The following is a 10492-nucleotide window of genomic DNA, read 5'->3' as shown; positions in this document are numbered from 1 at the left end:
TCACTCACCTCGTTTTGGCTCCACCCCTTTCTCTCTCTCTGCCTCCCCCCCCCCCACTCTCCCTGAATCATGTGCCTGTCGAAGTAAAAGCAGGACAGAGGGGGCACACAATAAGTAAACCCCGTGTTGAGTGCGCGCGCAGCCGCTCGAGTCCGTCCGTCATCATGTCAACGCGCTCTGGGCGGGTGGGCGGGGGCGAGCGGGAAGAAGCGTGAGCCTTCGCGGCACCCGTACCGGGTGACATCATCGTTATCGTCTTTCCCTCTTTCTCCTTCCCCCCTGGCAGCGAAGAAATAAATATGGCGGCGCCCATGAAGGGAAAAGAGTGAGTGCGCTGAGGTGAGTTTTAAAAAAGGAGAATCGGTTTGCCGGTCCGAGAACGTGGTTTTTTCCTCCTCGTATATGATTTGTTTATATTCCTGGTAAGAGTCGAGGTCGGTTTTGTTTTTGCTCTTTTTTTCCTCCCCGTATCCCTTCCCTCCCCCCGTTTGTATATCCTCTTTTCTCATCTACCAAATTCTCTTTCTTTAATGCACTGTTTTAAATCTTAGCTCCCGAAACACATGTAGCTATTAAATCAGTCAGCGGGGGTCGCTGTGGCGTCACGCGCAGTCCAAGGCTTGAATCCAGTGGCACCCTTAAGATCATCAAAATAATCCTGGGATTTACTTCTGAGTAGGCGCGAGTGGAATCTTATTGTGAGAGCCTGAGTTACCGGTGAGGGAGCCCCCCTCCTTCAAATCACTTGCTTCAGCTGCTGGATGGTCTTCAACAAGCTGTGCTCTCATCCTTCCCCTATATGCAAAAAGGAAATAATTGTACTGGCCTACCTTTCGGGGCTGTTGTAAAGACTGCAACATGTCAACACGCATGGAAAACTCTTTGAATGCTAGATATGAGTCCAGTAGCACCTTAGAGACCAACAAGATTTTCAGCGTATGAGCTTTTGAGAGTCAAATCTTCTTCGGCTTTGACTCTTGAAAGCTCATACCCTGAAAATCTTTTTGGTTTTTAAGGTGGTACTGGATTAGTATCTAGCTGTTCTACTGCAGACCAACACAGGTATGTGTCAGAGTCCCAAGTCAATCAAGCTCAACAACGTTCCTTGATAAAGGTGCAGTTTATTGAGAAAGGTACTCAGGTCATCATATGACACACTTTGTGTCAGGAATGGGGGTTAGGCAGGAATATGGACTAACGGGAAGAAACCTGGAGTGCATTCCAGGAGGAGGGAGGGAAGGCAGGGGAGCAGGGAGAACACAGCTCAACCCATGGCGGCATCAGCCAACACTATGCTCTGAAACTATCTTCTTCAAACACTGTAAAGCACTGGTCTTCAACTAGTCAGTTGGGACCTTTTGAGGGGGGGGTCCAGGAGCTGCGGTGGCTCAAGTGGTTAGACGCTGAACTGCAGGCTGTAGAAGGTCAGTAGTTCAGCAGTACGAGACCCGGGTGCCGCATGATGGAGTGAGCTCTCATCTCTAGTTTCAGCTCCTGCCAACCTAGCAGTTCGAAAGCAAGACATTGCAAGTAGGTAAATAGGTACCACTTCAGTGGGAAGGTAACAGCGTTCCGTGCTCCTTGGTGTTTAGTCATACCGGCCACATGACCACGGAAACGTCTTCGGACAGCGCTGGCTCTTCGGCTTTGAAACGGAGATGAGCACCGCAACCCTAGAGTCGGATTCGACTGGCTTTCGAGCAAGGGAACCTTTACCTTTACATGGAGCCCTCACTGCTGAACTGTGATACCTGTAGAGCAGCGTTTCCCCTACTAGGGTGTATGCATAGAGGGAGAAGGTATAACACTTCCTGGCTTGCACCTCAGTATGCTACATTTCCTAGGCTTTCTTGTGCTTCCTGATGTCCATGGTCCTGTGGTTCTCGCTCTTCCTTTCACATGATCATGATGCTGCATGCTTGCAGTTCAATGGGTGCTTGGGTGCCAGGAGCAGGTCTGGGGTCCTGAAAGGCACAAATCCAGGCAGCAACTTTTGCCACCAAAATAGCCTGCAATATTTTTGTCTGACCGACCACAGTAACAGTGTTGTGTTTTGGAGAGAAAATAATGACATTGTTCAGCGACTAATATATATTCACATTTACTGTTCACATTGCTAATACTTTTATCCCACCTTTCCTGCCACCTGAGTGCCAGGACAGGTTTCTCCATACATCATTCTGGCGACACCAATTTAATTATATTTAAACACTGCTGTCAAGGCAGATTGTCTCTCTGAGCCTCTTATAAATTATTTATATTTTTATTTAGTTATTTATAGTCCACCTTTCTCACCTGAACCCAGGGCAGGTTACGTAGAGGTAGTCAACAGGATGGGACATTCAGTGAACAATGCAATAGGAATTAGGGTTGGGAACCAATCATAAGTCTAAAAACAGAACTGAAGCAAAGCATAAGTATGAACACATTAAATTTCATAGCAGGATTCTGGTTTCAGCAAGCTATGTACAGTAGCATAGACCACAGTCCCTAATAATTTGTCCAAGTAACTTTGTGAGTCATTTAGTGCAGGGCAACTCTCTTATCTGCGCAGACATGCCCCCTTGAATAATTCAGTTTTTTGTAGTTTGTGGAAAACCAAGACAGTGGGAGCGGTGGCACAGGGGATTTATCCTCTGGTTTAAACATCTGAGCTGAACAGTACTGCTGTCAGTTGTAGCCCCGTGCTGGTGTGAGCTACCAGCCTTGTCCCCAGCTCGCTGTCCACCCAGCGGTTCGAAAGCTTCGGCGAGTAGATAAAATGGGTACCACTCCTTAGAGAGGGTGGACACACTAAACCCCCCGTTGAGGGAGGTGTTAGCCGGTGAATGGAATGTCCAGCGCATAAGATTGAAAGCCTAGAAAGAACTCTTCGGCATCAAGAAAGCCTGTAATGGACCATCTGGCCAGGCGGTGGCAGTGCTGCGTTGCAACTTGAAGCAGTCCTGGAGAAAAAGCTGACGACATCAAGCCACACAGGGGAAATATGCCATTGGAACATGTCTGACCCTACAGCTGAACAAACTCCCCGTCAACTGTGTGATTTAAAGATTTATATGTTGTCTTCCCTTACCCCTTTGAATCATTGTTAGCCCCGTGTGTATATGAGTAACTGTAACTGTAAACCGCCATGTATAAACTGTAATGTTCTAACTGTAATCTTAATGTTAATAAGTTATATTGGCTGTTTTATTGATGGTTTTCTAGACGTGATGTATTAATTTTTATTGGTTTTTAATTGTTGTAACCTGCCCTGAGCCGCTTCGGTGGGAGGACGGGATAAAAATCTAATAAATAAATAAATCGCTCAGAGCCAGCAAGCTCTGCAGGATTGAGCGATTAATAAATTGAAAGATTATTATTATTATTATTATTTTTGCTCTCCTCTGGCAGGCCATTCCATGAGGTGGGGGCCTCAGTGGAGAAGGCATGTGAACGGACAGCTGTTGATTTTGCGTATTTGCAGATTGGCACCTGCAGAAGACCTTGCTTGGGGGAGTGAAGGTGTCATGGTGGTGCGTGAGGGGAGAGGCCGTCTTGGAGATATGAGGGTTGAAACCCATGAACTTCAAATCCATCCCAATACAAATAATGACAAATGCTGTTCCTTCTTAAGCAATTTGCAGCAGTTTTGTCTGATGGAATCGAAAGCTGGATTTTTCTTTGAGAGAGTTCGAGAACCTGTTTTCGTAGCGAGCATAATACCATTCTTTGGTGCTTGAAGTATATTGATATTGTATATGAGATCCCCCCCCCCCAACCTTTCTCCATTGCAGAGGTGGACTGACCGTTTAACTTACAGGGTAATTTCCCAGTAGGCCACTGCCTAGAGGGTTGCTTGCAGCCGGGCGCAAGCATAACCAAGCTCTAGTAACCTCTGTGAAAATCTCAGGGGCATCTGGCTCAGACCTTTAATCAGCCACAATAATTGGTGTCAGTTCACCAATTGTCTCTTCCCACACTGCTGCCAGTTTCCAGGAGGAAGCAATGGGGGTGAGCTAATGCCCTTTGCACTGCTGAGGCAGGTGATCTCTGCAGCACTGGCTCGTAGCATCACAGGGGCCTTTGCACTTGACTTTTTCCAGGGCCATTTGCGCTTCCCAGTCCGCTCCTGCTCCGTGGAGCTCAGGTTAGTGTACAAAACGCTTTTCCTTTTGTCCTTACAGCAGTCCTGTGAGACAGGTTAGTGTGAGAGTGACTGACCCAAAGAGGCTCGATGGCCATCTGTCAGCAATGCTGATTCTGTGAACTTAGGCAGATCATGAGAGGGAGCGCAGGAAGGGTTGCCTCAGTGCTTAGTTCTCATGGCCCTTTCTTGCATGCCCAGGGACATGCTGATCGCCGCCTTGGGGTCAGGAAGCAATTTTTATCTAGGCCAGTTTGGCTGGGTGTTTTTTTGTCATCATCTGGGCATGGAACAGAGGTCACTTGGGGTATGGGGGGGGTAGTATTTGTGAGTTTCCTGCATTGTGCAGAGGGTTGGACTAGATGACCCTGGAAATCCCTTCTGATTCTAACTTAATGGTCTCTCTGGTCCTAATCCAGCACTTTGTCCACTGGCTATGTAGTAGTAATACTCTAGATCTGAATTGAATATTTGCTCATATTTTCTACCATTAGTATTTGTGGGTGTGGAGTATTGGCTGATAACATCTTTAATTCCGGGCAAGGGGTCAAGATTTCTTCATTGACTGCTCGGTTTAAATTCCAAAGTTTTTTTGTGCATGAGGCACAGTTCCAGGGATAACCAGGAAAAGGTTTTGCTCGCCATGCAAATTGTGGGCTTGGCTTGTTTGTGGAACATTCTCCATTTTAGAATCCTGTATACTTGTATTCCAGAAGAGAGGGGGGAATTCTGGCTTATGTGGTTAGTCGTTCACGGCACTCTTCAAGATGTGTGTACTTGGTATGTATGTTTCATCACATTCCTGAAGATCAGCTGAAAGCATCTCTTTTTACAATATCACCCTTGCACCAAAGTTCCAACAGCAAGGACCCATGAAAGCATTTTTCAGGGAAACCCTACAATTGTAGGTCTGGGTCTCCCGTCTTGTAGCAGGCCACTGAAATTTGAATGTGAATACCTTCCTGGAGTGCTATAAGACTTTCCTGCTTGAGCAGCCAGGTTTAAGCAGGTATGAGGAAACAGACAGGGTTGGTTCCTGTGAACGTCTATGGAGCTAGTTCATCAATCTTCCTTCTTACTCCTGCGCTCTCTGAATAAGATACCAATGGAGCAATAGTAGGTTAATACAAGCTTCAAGCTACGCACCAAGGAGTGACTCTGTAACCTGGGTCTTGCCATTGTGGTTCCCAGCCTGTCCTCGCCCCATAATAAATGAGAACTGGGCTGGTGTGAAAGCACTGACATCTAACAGTTACCTGCTGCTTAAGTATGTTCCAGCGTTTTATGTGTTATATTTTAAAGGATTGTTATTTTAAGTAATCAATGCTAATGATAGGTTTTTAACTGTATTTGATTGTATTTATGATTGTTGTAAGCCACCCTGAGCCTGCCTTGAGCGGGAGGGCGGGGTATAAATTAAATAAATAAATATATGGTTCTTTTCAGGAAACAGCAGAAATGGGAACCTGAAAGATTAATTTGTTAACAGATGTTTCTTGCTACTTTAACCAGTGCCTGGGTGCAGTCGTTTTGAAATTCTTTTGTTAGTTTTTGATCAACAGGACGAGAGATGTAAAATTTCCAGAAGTTTTGAAGCTGTGGGGAATAAAAAAGAAATCTGGGGAAAATCTAGCATACATACAATACTTACTTTCCTATAAAATCTAAACTGCTTCTACTGATTGAATAACATAAAATGCATAATTTATAATTTACGGCAGAGTGATACCCTTTCTAAGCCCATTGACTTCAGTGGACTTAGAAGGGTGTAATTGTGCTTAGGACTGAATTGTTAGGAGGCACGTACAATTATACTATTTGGCGTGCTTATGAAATGTAAAAGAAAAATTGCAGGTATACCCCACACTTGAGAAAGAATTGCGAGCTGCTGCACCCTGTGCTAGCGTGGGCATCTTTAATTTTTTGCCATCTGAGAAGTAAGAAAATAAAAGTTGAAGGTGGAAAACATTTTTATGCGGCACACTTAAGAATGACTGAACTGCTTTATTAGGGAAGGTTGTTTCTCATTCAAAAAGAGGAAATATTTCACAGAAGGGGTTTTTTTCCCTTTGCTCCTCAAAATTCCCCACTTTTACCTGTAGAAAAACAGAAGGTTCTCAAATGTTTTCATGCTGTACACGTTGTGTGTGGAAAAGCTTCTGTTAATAAGTGTTTACTGATTCTAGAAGAAAGCATCTCTCGTAGGAGTTTCTTTTCAGCATTCCCCCAAATTCTCCAACTTTTTCCATCAGAGAAATTGGTGGTGGGAGGCCGTAGAGGTGGTTCCAGTCCTTTACAACTGTAAACATGATGTAACAAACTGTAGTAAGGGTTTGGGAATGCCAGGTCTAACTCCTGGGTTCTTCAGAACACAAACTGCAAACTACTGTTTTGATAAATAATGGGGGTTAAGTGATGGAGAGCCAGTTTGGGTGTAGTGGTTAGGAGCGCGGACTCTAATCTGGGAGAACCGGGTTTGACTCCCCACTCCTCCACATGCAGCTGCTGGTGTGACCTTGGGTCAGTCACAAGTTCTCTCAGAGCTGTTCTCTCACGAACAGTTCTCGAAAGAGCTCTCTGAGCCCCACCTCCCTCACAGGGTGTCTGTTGTGGGGAGGGGAAGGGAAAGGAGAGTATAAGCCGCTGTGAGACTCCTTTGGGTAGTGAATGGCGGGGTATGAATCCAATCTCTTCTCTTATTACTGTAGTTCCTTTAAAACACATTCATATGTAGGAGCCTGTCTCAAGAACATAAGAGCCCTGCTGGATCAGACCAATAAATTTTGGAAAGTGTTATTTTACTATTTGAAGTGAAATATGTGGGGTATATGTGGGGTATTCAGATGTGAGTCATGCATTTAAAGTCCCTTTGCAACAAAGCTGACTTCATTTTCTGTCCATTTCATTCACTCAGGAAGCATCCTGAAGATATTGACTTATTCATCGTCCATACCTTCTGTCTATAGTTACTGTTAACTAAAGCCTGTTTGGAACATCCTGTTATTGCGAGGTTGGTATTCTGCTTTGAAAACTATGTATTGGAATAGCTGTATTTGAGAAACAAAGCTTTTATTTGATGTCTGGTTTTTAATTTTTGCTCTGTGGATTTAACGCTCAAACTGCTTTTAGCACTAGGAGTGCGTTCAATGCATGATTAAGTTCACGGTCACGAGAAATGGAGGTGGCTTCAAGCTTTTTTTAGAAGAAAGGATTATACAAAAGAACTTTTCCAAGAGGCTTTCTTTATGTTCTGTGTTAGGATTAGGGAGTGATCAAGGAATGCCTGCTAATTCAGAGTTTAGTGGGAGAGCACTTTAGGATCACCTCAAGAATTCTAGGATAAGAGACATTGATCTTCACAATTTAGGGGTTCCCCCTTTGGAAGATAGAATGGGGAGAATTCCCCCAAAGGATATAGAATTAAATGCCTTAAATCTAGGTCTTCTGGTACATTAAGGATTTAACAGACTCATTGTGTGGCCTAAGTTCTTATGGCCACTGAAACCTGAGCTGCAATGGATCTTTTGTCTCTGAGGTGTCACGGGACTCCTTGTTGATTTTGTTGGGCCAGGCTAAAACTGAAATGTAATCACTGCAAAGCTGACTCTTAAAGCGAGGGTTTATTTTGTTTGAACATCAGAAGAACGTAAGAAGAGCCCTGCTGAATCAAACCAGTGGTCCATCTAGTCCAGCATCGTGTCTCACACAGTGTCCAACCAGTTCCTTTGGAGGGCCAACAACAGGGCATGGATGCTGAGGCTTCCCCCTGATAAGAACAGAAGAGTAGCCCTGCTGGGTCAGACCAGTGAGGGTCCATCTAGTCCAGCATCCCGTCTCACACAGTGGCCTCAACCAGTTCCTCTGGAGGGTCAACACCAGGGCATAGAGGCCGAGTCCCTCCCCACATAAGAACGTAGGAAGAGCCCTGCTGGATCAGACCAGTGAGGGTCCATCTAATCCAGCATCCTGTCTCACACAGCGGCCAACCAGTTCCACTGGAGTGCCAACAACAAGGCCTAGAGGGCAAGGTCTTCCTCTAATATTGGCTCCTAGCACAAGGATTCAGAGGCTGACTTCCTCAGGATATGGAGTTTCCCTTTAGTCACCATGGCTAGCGGCCACTAACACTTATCCTCCGTGAATCTGTCTGATCCCCTTTTAAAGCTGTCTGTGCCTGTTGCCATCACTACTTCTTCTGGGAGCAAATTTCACATTTTAATCACTCTCTGCATAAAGAAGTATTTTCTTTTGTCTGTCCTGAATCTACTGCTCATCCGCTTCATTGAATGCCCTGGAGTTCTAGTATTTTGGGAGAGGGAGAAAAATTTCTCTCTCTACCCCGTGTGTAATTTTATAAACCTCTTATCATGTCCCCCCTTAGTGGTCTCTTTTCTAAACTGAAAAGTCCCAGACTCTTCAGCCTTTCCTCATAGGAAAGGTGTTCCAACCCCCTAACCATCTTGGTCGCCCTCCTCTGTACTTTTTCCGGCTCTGTGATCTCCTTTTTGAGATACAGTGACCAGAACTGTACGCAGTATTCCGGATGAAGCCGCACCATAGATCTATACAGCAGCATTCTAACACCAGCCATTTTATTTTCAATCCCTTTCCAAATCCCTAAGATCAATGCTCCTTCTAAGTGGTGGAGTCTTGTGAGCAAAAATTCTGCTTTGTGAGCTACTGGCATTAAAGCTGTGAGCGAGCAATTTGGCTACTGCATAAATTAGGTTGCTCTGGAGCCATCCTTCCTGAGCGAAGACAAAAATGTGTGAGCAGGAGGCTAAAAATCTGTGAGCTAGCTCACACTAACTCATCTTAGAGGGAACACTGCCTAAGATAGAATTTGCCTGTTCCACCACTGCAGCACACTGGGCATAATTAAATAGGCACAGTGTAAAATGAGCTGGACAGATGTATGTAAGAACATAAGAACAGCCAGTGGTCCATCCAGTCCAACACTCTGTCACACAGTGACCAAAAATACCAGGTGCCATCAGGAGGTCCAGCAGTGGGGCCAGGACACTCGAAGCCCTCCCACTGTTGCCCCCCTCCCCAGCACCAAAAATACAGAGCATCACTTGTCCCAGACCAAGAGTCCTATCTATACTTTGTGGCTAATAGCCACTGATGGACCTCTGCTGCATATGCTTATCTAATTCCCTCTGTAGGATGAATCTGCGAGTTGTTAGTGCCAGCTCAATGAAACCTCCATATTCCAAGGCAGTCTGCTTTTGAATAGCAGATGCTGGAGATAAACAGCCGAAGAGGGGCTTCCCATGAGCATCTTTGCTGGCCACGATCGGAAACAAAACGCTGGGCCAAAGTTGACCGGCACTCTGATTCAACAAGTCAAACCGGAGCATATAAGTTCTTGGCTGACTGCCTTGGTATTGTACAAAGCTAGGATGCGCATTTGTTATGCCAGAGGGCCATTTTCTTGCCTGAGGCAAGGAACCTTTCTAGAGGATTTGGGTGGTCAAAGGATGCTCGGCACGGCGCTGCGGCACAGAGATACTTTCCTGGCAGAACATAAAGCAAACAACAGCGTAAAGATCCTCATGTCTCTTCAGTTGCTCAGGGCTTCTTGGCAGCAACAGCTTCCAGCAGCTCCAGGCCCCAATAAAGCCCAGCTGCTGCTGTTTCCCATTCCTGCTTTTATAGCCATCTTAGGTACAGCCTCCAAGCATAAATACCACCCAGCAGGCGCTCCAAGTCAGGTTCCAGTACTGGCACGTGACGTCCCCTTCCTAGGAAGGGAATTGATCCTGCGGCCAGTTGGATACCCTAAGCGCAGATAGCTTTCCCTCACAACACCATTCCCTACTCCTCCTCGAGGGTTTCGTCTGCGATGGCACTACAGCGGAGGTGTAAAACTCACTCGTTACGAGGGCCAGATCCGACACAAGTGTCACTTTGTCGGGCCAGGCCGTGCATGCCATAAAATGCAATGCCGGGTACCGGAGATATAAACTTTATAAAGGACAGCAACTGTTAAGCTCCAGTTTGGTGTAGTGGTTAAGTGCGCGGACTCTAATCTGGGAGAACCGGGTTTTTGATTCCCCACTCCTCCACTTGCACCTGCTGATGTGACCTTGGGTCAGTCACAAGCTCTGGCACAGCTGTCCTTGAAAAAGAGCAGTTTGTGTCAGAGTTCTCCCAGCCCCACCCACCTCACAGGGTGCCTGTTGTGGGGAGGGGAAGGGAAAAGAGTTTGTGAGCCGCTCTGAAACTCCGAGTGAAGGGCGGGGTATAAATCCCATCTCTTCTTCTTCTTCTTCACTGCAAGGCCCCATGGGCTGGGAGGGGGGTGTAGAGGGAAATCCACATGGGAGGACTGGAGACTGGGTCCTGTCCCCACTGCTGGAC

The 10492-nt window shown here is 46.0% G+C and overlaps 1 protein-coding gene across 1 annotated transcript in view; it reads left to right on the top strand.

Moving 5' to 3' along the window:
* Positions 1–205: 205 nt before the first annotated feature.
* DAP3 (death associated protein 3) overlaps positions 206–10492 on the top strand; it is a 62757-nt gene continuing 52470 nt past the window's right edge. Inside the window, exons 1-2 of the mRNA XM_015422115.1 lie at positions 206–339; positions 7041–7136. The gene's annotated coding sequence lies outside the window, so the exon portion shown is untranslated. The remainder of the gene's footprint in view (positions 340–7040; positions 7137–10492) is intronic.

This window comes from Gekko japonicus, unplaced genomic scaffold (genome assembly GCF_001447785.1).
Source record: "Gekko japonicus isolate JY-2015 unplaced genomic scaffold, Gekko_japonicus_V1.1 scaffold1009, whole genome shotgun sequence".
NCBI lineage: Eukaryota > Metazoa > Chordata > Lepidosauria > Squamata > Gekkonidae > Gekko > Gekko japonicus.
Note: the sequence above shows the minus strand (reverse complement) of the source record. Positions and strands in the feature narration are given on the sequence as shown.